This window comes from Equus przewalskii, chromosome 21 (genome assembly GCF_037783145.1).
Source record: "Equus przewalskii isolate Varuska chromosome 21, EquPr2, whole genome shotgun sequence".
NCBI classification, from domain to species: Eukaryota; Metazoa; Chordata; class Mammalia; order Perissodactyla; family Equidae; genus Equus; species Equus przewalskii.
Window position 1 is genome coordinate 26,739,215 of NC_091851.1, and position 10,069 is coordinate 26,749,283.

The following is a 10,069-nucleotide window of genomic DNA, read 5'->3' on the forward strand; positions in this document are numbered from 1 at the left end:
TTTGTGTTTTGCCACAGTCAAAACCGTGTTTCCTCAGTCCCACGTAATCCGTGCCCACTCCTACCTTTCACGTCTCACATGTGGTCTCGGTTTTCCTCTCCAGGTTTTAAGTTCTAATGCACCACATAACGCCTCTGTCCCTGTCCTTTTCTCAGCCACCAAGGGCTTCTCACGAGCCTTCCTGATCCCCTGACCGCATGGACAGCCAGAACCACACTCATGGCTGGCCCTGGGCTCACGGACTGTGGTGCGGAGCGCTTCTCTTATTGCTTCTCCGGGGCCAGCAGCATTTGTTCGTGCTTCTGTACCACCTTGCTCCAAGCATGGACTAAGTGTCTGAATGCTTTCTCGATGGGAAGATTCCCCCTCCCTCTCTGAGAGAGCTCTCTCCCTGCCGTCTTAGAATGGCCAGTGGTCGCTGTTATTGTGGACGGCACAAGCATTTCTGTTCACTCTCTTCTGATGTCAGGCTTCCTTTGCTTTGAGGAAGACTTTTTCTACTCCATCTCATCCTTGGTAGGAGTACCAATGACAGTACCTCACCCCATCCTTCCACACACAGGGATAGACACAGGACTCCAGCTAGGCCAAGTGGCATCTTCCTTGGCATGCTTCCTCTAGAAGGTGCAGAAGGATACCACCTGCTTTTGGACTTATGGTGCTAGAGGACTTTCATTTGGACCTAATAGGGCTTATCATCTCCATCAAAAAAAATCTCACGTGGGGGCTGGCCCCGTGGCCGAGTGGTTAAGTTCGCGCGCTCCGCTGCAGGCGGCCCAGTGTTTCGTTGGTTCGAATCCTGGGCGCGGACATGGCACTGCTCATCAGACCACGCTGAGGCAGCATCCCACATGCCACAACTAGGTGGACCCACAACGAAGAATATACAACTATGTAATGGCGGGGGGCTTTGGGGAGAAAAAGGAAAAAATAAAAATAAAAAAAAATCTTTAAAAAAAAAAAAATCTCACGTGGGGCCAGCCCAATGGCATAGTGGTTAAGTTCATGCACTCTGCTTCAGCAGCCCAGGTTCATGGGTTTGGATCCCAGGTGCAGACCTATGCATCACTCCTCAAGCCATGCTGTGGCAGCATCCCACATACAAAATAGAGGAAGATTGGCACAGATGTTAGTTCAAGGACAATCTTCCTCAAGCAAAAAGAGGAAGATTGGCAACAGATGTTAGCGCAGGGCCGATCTTCCTCACCGAAAAAAAAAACCTCTTGCACCAGAGGTGAGAATGAGGCCAATACAGAAGGAAGCTTAGCTGAGACATGAGAGTGAGGCAGAGCCAACAACATCACTGGGCACCTGGATCCAGCTCTCCCTACAGCCCCAAATCCCCAGACTTCCTCCTATGCGAGCCAATACAAGGCCTTTCTTTTATCTTTTAGATTTTACTTTATTGTAGTAAGAACATTCAACACGAGATCTATCCTCTTAACAAAACTTTGTGTACAATACAGTAGTGTTGACTATCAGTCAGATCTCTAGAACTTATTCATCTGACTTAACTGAAACTTTGTGTCCGTTGATTTGTAACTCCTCATTTGTCCCTCCCCCATTCCCTGGCAACTACCATTCCGTTCTTTGATTCTATTAATTTGACTGTTTTAGATACCTCATACTATTCACAGTAGTCAAGATGTGGAAATAACCTAAATGTCCGTCAACAGACGAATAGATCAGAAAAATGTGGTGTATACATAAAATGGAATATTATTCAGCTTTAAAAAAGAAGGAAATTCTGCCATATGTGACAACATGCATGAACCATGAGCACATTATGCTGAATGAAATAAACCGGTCACAGAAAGACAAACACAATACCTTTTTCTTTAAGCCCCTTTGCAACAGGTATCTGCTCTTGTGGCCCGAAGGATCCTAATTCACTCCACGTTGTGCGGTTGGCCTTCGTTGCCTGCCCATCTGGAAAACTCCTAAGTGTCAGAGTTCAGAGGAGGCTTAGAGACCACAGGCTCATCCTGCAGTTGGTGAAACCGAGGTCCCAGGAGGGAGGAAGAATGCCAAGGTCACATGGTGAGTTGTTTCCTGCCCAAAGGGAAAAAGAGCTTGAACTCACTGGCCAGCAGCCTGGACCGTGCCATGGGCCCCAGTGATGGCACTGGAGCGCTGAGCGGCTGTTGATCTGCTGTCTTTGGATATCACCCAGACAGGATTGCCACCACCCCAGGAGCCTGTGAAGCTGAGGGAGAGCTCCAGGATGGGCCAGAGCTGGGGTGGGGCAGCATCGAGCGCTGCTGTTGCTGCCGCTCCTGACTGCTCGGCCTCTGTCAGGAGAGGATGGTGGTCAAGATCACAGCCGCCATTTGCTGAGCGCTTGCTATGTGCCAGGCAGCAGGTAAACCACAGCGGTAGCTCTACATACATTCCTCCTCTGAACACTTGCTGCATCCATGCGAAGGAGGTACTGTGGGAATCCCCCCTTTACCAGTGGGGAAGCAGGCCCAGAGAAGTTAGGGAACTTTCCAATGGTTCATGGTCTCACTGCTCTCGGGCCACGTGCTTGGACTACCCCAGCTGGCCTGAGTCCAGAGCCTGAGGTCTGACCCCTGGCACCAGGGGAGGCAGATTCGGTGCCAACGGTAGTCAGGCAGGCCACGTGGCTGAGTGGACAGAGAGCAGGCCTCTGCTCCCCAGCTCCAGCCCAAGGTGGCTGGTTCAAGGCAGACTTGTCAGAGCTTCCAGTTTTTCAAGAGAAGCTGGAAATCTGGATTTTTATGTGAAACTTCTCTATTTTTAAATGTTGGCAACAAATTCAGATTTTTTTAAAACAACACTGTGCAAGCCAACCAAAAGCACATTTGAAGCCAGTGGATCGCATCTTTTCTGCTTTACTACACTCTCGTGTGGCTGGAGGATGATGTTCTAATCCATGGGGGTCTCTGACCGCCCCTTGGCAAGAGAACTGACCCGCCGCCAGCTGGGACTAGAGGCAGGATGTTGTTGGACCCTGAGCCAGCCCTGCCCCCACACTCACTGATTCTTCATGTGCCTCAAAGGCCAGGCACCACAGCGGGGTGCAGCGGGTAGCCACGAGGGAGTGCCGCAAGAGCAGAGCAGACGGAGACTCACTCTCCAACTTGAAGTTGAGGAAATCGAGACCAAGGGAGGCCGTGTAAATGGTCAAATCCCACAGTAACTCAGCGGAGGAGCTGCCGGGACTAGAGCTGAGGTCGTTCTGAGCCACAGCGGTGGTCCTCTTGCCATATTACCTGGCTGATGGCCATTTGGCTAGGAAGAGGAAACACCTGGATTCTGGAATGTGACAGAATCCCAGCCTTGCCCATGATAATGACCATATTAGGGAAGTCGCTGAAACTCTGAGACTCAGTTTCGTCATCTGTAAAATAGGGGTAGTAGCGACCTCTCAGGATAGGAGTGAAGGGCAGATGAAGCATGGAATGTGAAGGTGCCCAGCATCCAGCAGGGCGGCGCCCACCTGCTTTCTCTCTCCTCTCTCCAGGCCGTGGCCAAGAACCGGGGAGGGGGAAAGGCCCCGGTCCTGCTCTGCACTAAGTACGGTCCTCCACCCCTTCACTCAGACTCCTCACTCTTACTGGGTCCTCACTGAGCACAAGCCTGGTCATCTGTCAGGACAGATTAGAGGGGAAGGCGACACTGGCGGGCGGCAGGGCTGTGTAACTGAAGGTGGGCTCTAGATTACAAGTCAGCTGGGCTCGGTGGCCTCTGGGGGCAGCGCCGGGTCACAGCGCACGATGCCCTGGCTGCTCCTCAGAAAGAGGCTCGACATGTTTCCTGCCTCCAGTCGCTCACCCGGGAGAGACGTGACAAATTGATCACGACGCCCCTTCCTTCTCAGTGCCGTGCCCAGGCAGCCTTGGCCCACTGTGGGAAGCCGGCACTGAGTAAAACCTGTCTGTCTTTCCTGATCCGGCTCAAGCGCCCTCGTTTTAGGGTAGTGGGGAGACAGGCCCAGAGAGAGCACAGGCTTTACCTAAGCGTGTCATGCCAGGGCCAGTGCCCTGGAGGGCCTGGAAGGTGGGCTCTGTGGGAATGAGGCTGCTGAGGAGGGCAGGTGTCCCTGCGGCCCCATCTACCTTCCCAGAGTCCAGAGCTGCGTACAGGGCCTGAACACCCGTCCTGTGTTCCCCACCAGGAAGCTGCAGCTCTGCAGGCAGATCGGAGTCTTGACTCTGCTGTAAGCCCTTGGACATGTCCTGGAGCTTCCCCAGGGCTCCGTTTTCTCCTCTGTAGAATAGCAGTGTTGACTCTGTGGAACCACAGCACCTGGTCTCTGAAGCCTAGGGGCTGCCTGCTCCCCACCTCCAGGAGCGGAGGCCTGGGCCGAAGATCCTTGCTGCCCTTCTGCATGCTGAATCTGGAGCCAGGACCTGTGTGCTGGGCGTGCACTGAGTTACAGCGACGTGCCAGAACTGAGTCTGTCCCCGCTCCTGCCTGGTCCTGCAGGAGTCGGTTGAGGCGGGGGTGCTGGGCCTGCTTTGTCTCTGGGTCACTGGCCCTCAGCCCTGGGCCTGGCACAGAGCAGGGGAGTGAGTGAATGGATGAGTGGAGGGGTGAATAATATCCCAACAGCAGCGCTCGTCAAGCCCCCTCTGTGTGCCAAGCTCCCCGCACACATCATTGATCATCCTGGCGACAGTCGTGTGCTTAGAGGGAGCCACACCCTCCCCGGCATCTGTTCACTGCACGCACCCCTCTCTCCAGGCCGTGGCTCCCACATCTCCCCAGAGCCCAGAGCCATCCCTGAGACCCTGACCCAGGCCTGGCAAGACAGCCACCCCAAGCTTCCCTCAGGCATTAGCGGCCTCACCCCGTGTCCTTTGCCTAAGAGGACTGGGGACTCTCGTCTACCCAGCTATGAGATCGACCCCCCTAGCAGAATGACCATACCTGGGCCTCCCAGTGTCTGTTCAGCTCGGCATGTCTTCAAGGCCTCTCAACCCTTCACTGGGCCTCAGAAACAGCCTCTCGGCCTGAGGGCCCCCACAAGGCTATGTACCGACTCGACTCCACCTCAGCAGGAATGATTAAGGGTGAGCCTCATGGGTCCCAGAGGGCAGGGCTGAGACCAGTGGGGTGACACTACGGGAGGCAGCTCTAAAACCTCAGTATGAGGTAGAACTTACAGTCCAAGCTGCCCAGAATGGAATGGGCTCTTTGAAAGTAGTGAGTTCTCCATTCTCAGAGGTGTGCAAATTAAAACCTAGGCAGCTTAATGGGTCTAACACAAACATCCACCAGGAGACTAGCTTCACTAGGTCTCTGTGAAGTTCCCTTCCAGTTCTGAGACCACAAATCTACAAATCTTTTTTCTAGGACTTTCTCTCCAGGCCACCCCCTAAGACAGACGCAGGCATTAGCAGACCCAATGCAGGGCAGAGGGAAAGGGAGTCTAGAGAGGCTAAAGGCAAACTGTTCATGAACGCACAGGACCAGGCACCCTGGAATCCAGCTGCGTTTTTGCAGGGGCTTCACTGGTCTTCCATGGATCAAGGCCAAGGCTGATGCAAGACCCTATTTGGCCCAAGAGCTTCCCACATTGGTGCCAGGTGGTGGGTGTAGGAGCCTGGGAAAGCAATGGGTGTGGGACCTGGGGCTCCAGGTTCACCTTGGCAAAATGCAGGACTATCCAGGGGGGCAGGCAGCTTTTTAGGGGCCCAAGGCCATGGAACTCTGAGGGCCTGTCCACCCAACCCGCTCAGGAGGGCAGGAGGGAGCAGGCCTCGCAACTCTCCCCGCCTGCTTCCCTCTCACGGCTTGAGGGAGCTCGCACTCATCGTCTCTCTCGCACTCTCCAGGACAGACACAGTGGCACGCACATCCAAACCACTCACACATATCAGATGCGCACACAGGACGTGCACAGGCACACCCACGCAGAGACACAGAGACACACTCTGCCGGAGCCACACAGACACCCACGTGCACGTGGGCATGAACACAGGCCCCACCCACTTGTGAAGCTCCTGATTGGCTGCCTGGTGGGGAAGGTGGGCAGGATGGGGTGTGTGCTCTGGATCTCTGTTCTGGAAGCCCTGATAGTATGGAGGCCACTTCCTGCTCTCCCCACGGTTGACCCTGCCCATCGGGGGTCAGCAGGGCTGAGGTCAGCAGGGCTCTCAAGTCAGCTAATCTGGGTCCAGGCTTCAGCTCTGCCACCTTCTAGCTCTGTGACCCTGGCAAGTCATCGCACCTCTCTGAGCCTCAGCTTCCTTGTCTGGAAATGGGCATAAACATAATACCTCTTCAATCTGATAACCTCTGTAGCCTCTAGGCCTGGCACATAGTAAGTGTTGAGTAAACGGAGACTGTTTAGCTGGGGGCAGGGGCTCAGGTGACAACTCAGGCCGTGGCTCATTGTGGCCACTCACTTGTTGCAGCCTGGCACACGGTGAGTGCAACATATTTGTGAGCTGTCACTTTCACGTCTACTTCAGGAGGCTGCCTGGGGTCTGAAACCATGTGGCTCACTTGCGGGGGCCCAAGACTGCGAGTATCAAGTATTGGTGCCTAGCCTGGTGAGGACAGCCCCCAATCCGGGCTCAGCCTTGGGGGGCAGGGGTGGGACATCCCTGATACAGTCTTTGATATTGAGCAGTGAGCAGCCCCTCAGCTAGAACCTGGACCAGCATCTTAGCAATTTCGTACCATTGCATTCTAGAACCGTGGACTGCAAAATCCAGAGGCTCTCGCCAGCAAGGATCTCAAAGCACAAATCTCAGAATCTCGGCGCTGTTAAGGGGCCTTGGAGACATCTGGTCCAGCTACCTCTCTCCTGAGATGGAAACACAGAAACATAGAGCCTCAGAGTAGGAACAGAAAGTTGACTCTACTCCAGTCCAATCTGACAGAAGAGGAAATTGAAGCCCAGAGAAGGTGAGCAACTGGTGCAAGGTTGTACAGCAAGTTAGTTGAAGTGTTGAGACCAGAACACTGGTCCTGGCCTCACAGGCTGAGACTTGGCCTCTCTGTGGAGGCCTGGAGGAGATGGGGGAAGACATTGGAGGAAACATTTGGACCAAAGCAAGGATTTTCCAGAGAACTGTTTTTGAAAAATCAAACCAAGAAGAAAAATGAGAACGGGTACTGGCTTCCCTTTATTTTCTGCCTTGTCTTCCTCTGGGCACTCACTCTCTGCAGCTCTCAGCCGGCCTCCAGCTCTGCTCACAAGCTGCTTCCAGCCGCCCACGGGCTTCCTAAAACGGTCTCTGCAAGCTAATTCCAGAGGGTGAATGGCAGAGAGCAGGCCTTGGGGGCGGGGTGCGTTTCCTCAGCCGAGCGCAGGCGCAGGGCGTCTCCCATGCACAGAGCTGCCTGCCCCCAATCCCAGTGCCCTCTCCAGGTGCTTCAGCCCCATCCTGCCCTGGGGGGGTGTGGGGTCCAGCTCCCACCTCTCACTGCCTCCTCCTCAGAATAGGTTATTTATTTTTCCTTCTTAAAAAATTAACTTTTACAATTATGTAATAATACATATTTATCATGAAACAATCAGGAAAGTGTAAAGAAGAAAATTAAGATCACCTGTAATCAACCCTCTAAATGAAACTGCCATTAACATCTAAATGTATATCCTTCCAGAATTTGGACCAAGCGCATATTATAGAAAGGGGCTGATTCAGTACCTCATGCTCTAAAACCTGTTTTTTTCTTCCAATCATATATTCACAAACATCTGTCCTAGTCTACAACATGATTTTTAGTGGCTGCGTAGACCCTGCATATGACTACAACATACTTTATTCCACCAATCCCTATTGCTGAAAAATTGTAGCTTGCGTCTATTTTTCTCCCATGAGAAACAACGCCTCATTGATCCTTGTGGTTAAATCTTTGTGCTCATCGGAATTATTTCCTTAGGACAACTTCCTAGAATTGGAGTTACTGGTCAAAGCTTTACACTTTTTAAAAAATGATAAATGCACAATTAGAACTCTATTCTCTCTTTCTACGGTAAACATGTAATGGAGAAAAAGTGGAAAATACAGATAAGGAAAAGGCTCCATAAGTTCCCCTAATTCTTACCACCGAGACACGGTTACGAATTTTGCTGTAAAACACCCAGGCTATTTCATGTACACGCGTGTGTGTGTGTGTGTGTGTGTGTATGGGAATATGCACGCTTACACATATAATGAGATTTCACTGTATGTGCCATTTTGTAAAATTTTGACCCTTTGTTCTTGTCAGCAAATGTACATTCACAGCATCACTTTTATCCGCCGAGCAGTATTTCACTGTGTGTGTGTCCCTGGCATACGCACTGTCCCGTGGTCGGGGAACGGATCTCTGAGTTTTCTCGAGTTGTATCGTGAACGTGCTTTGAGAACGTCTTTGCTTCTTGCCCACGTCGGTCCGAAGGCTCCACAGCAGTGGGATTGCTGGGCCGGGGGCTTTCTGTCGTTGATACTGTATCGTTTCTGACTAAGTCTAGACTCCAGGCTGGCACAGAGGCTCAGCCAGGCTCCGTGGTCTCCAGGAAAGGCCCCGCAGTCTGCAGAGCGGGCAGGAAGTGTGTGCTGCAGCTCCCGCTCCCCAGTCTGATCACTTCGAGGGACGCTTTGGCCTTGAGGAAGGTTTTTGCCCAGGAAGGCTCATCTGTGCTTCCAGCTCCTCCCGGGAAGCCAAGTTCAAAACTAGGCTCCCAGAAGCACTGCGCCCACAAGCCAGTTCCTGCTGCCTCTCCCCAGCCCTCTTCTGAATATCCTGGACGTGTCCTGAGCCCTCTCTGTGCCTCCAAATCCCCACTCGCCTGAGACCACAGACAGCTAGAGAACAAATGTGACCTGTTGCCAAAGACTTCATGGGTCTAAGAGAGAAAAGATGCAGCCAAGATACTGCCGGGCAGTGGGTGCTGAGAGACTGTCGGGCAGGTGTGAGCCGCCGGCCTTGCGGGGCATGCTGAGCCCTGGCGCAGGCCTGAGAGGGGCGTGAAGGGGGCTGAGCCCCACGGCAGGCGGAAGGTGAGCCTGGGCAGAGGAGAGAGTGGAGGTGGCCAATGTGGAAGGGAGGTGACACCACGTAACCGAGGTGCTGGGAGCAGGTGGGGTCAGGAGATAGCACTGGGCAATGGGGAAGAACGAGCCCCGAGAGGGAGAGGAGGGCCTGCCCAGAGCATCCTGGGGTGCTGGTGGCCAGGCCGACCTGGGACTGTCTCTCCTTGGCCAGGGCCTCTCCATCATCATGGTGCTGCTCGTCTCTGGGGTCGCATTCTGTTCAGACTTGGGAGGGAAAGAGCTATCTGAGGAAAAGGCCAGCTTAGAGCCAACCAGAAACAGAGGGAGAAAGAGGGGACTGTGGGGTAAGAAGGGAGAGGGAGAGGAGATGAAGGAAGGAGGAAGGAGGAGAAGGGAAGGGAGGGGAGGCAGCTGCTCGAGAGAGGAGGCCGTGCCACCCAGGCCTCTTGACTGACCAGCAGAAGGGTCTAAACCAAGACCTTCCCAGGGGTTGGCTCAGAAGCAATTGCGTCAGACCTTCGAGCTGGGAGAGCCAGTTTTGAGGCAGCTCCAGATCATCCCTGGGGATTACACAGCCTGTTGCAGGCTGCCAAGGGCCCTCACATTCCTGATCTCAAAGGTTGGGCCTCTGAGCAGGCAGAGGTCAGGGGCCACCCAACTCTGACAGCCGGGCAGGTGCACTCCCAGTGAGGAAGCCAAGCGGGGCGGACGCCGGCTGGAGATGAGGACCCTGCGTCAGGCTCAGGCATTTCTGTTTCTTTCAACTCTTGCTCCTATTGAATTCTTTGTTTATTGATGCCCTCTGGAGCAGGATGGAGCCCATCCGCGTGGCGCAATGAGTGAGCGCTGCCCGGAGAGAAAGCTCGTGCTCCGTGCTCAACACTCTGGGCAGGGGCTTCTCTGAGCTTGCGGTGGCGTGGGGAGAGCAGTGCTCTCGCCCGAATGGTCTAATAATAAAATATCAATAGCTAACATTTAAGAGCACTCAACATATGCCTGGCACCATCTTAAGTATTTAAATGTAGAACTTCACTAGTCGCAAGAGGTAGGCGCCATTGTCATCCCCATTTTATAGACGGAAAAAGTGAGGTACGGAGAGGCGAAGTAAC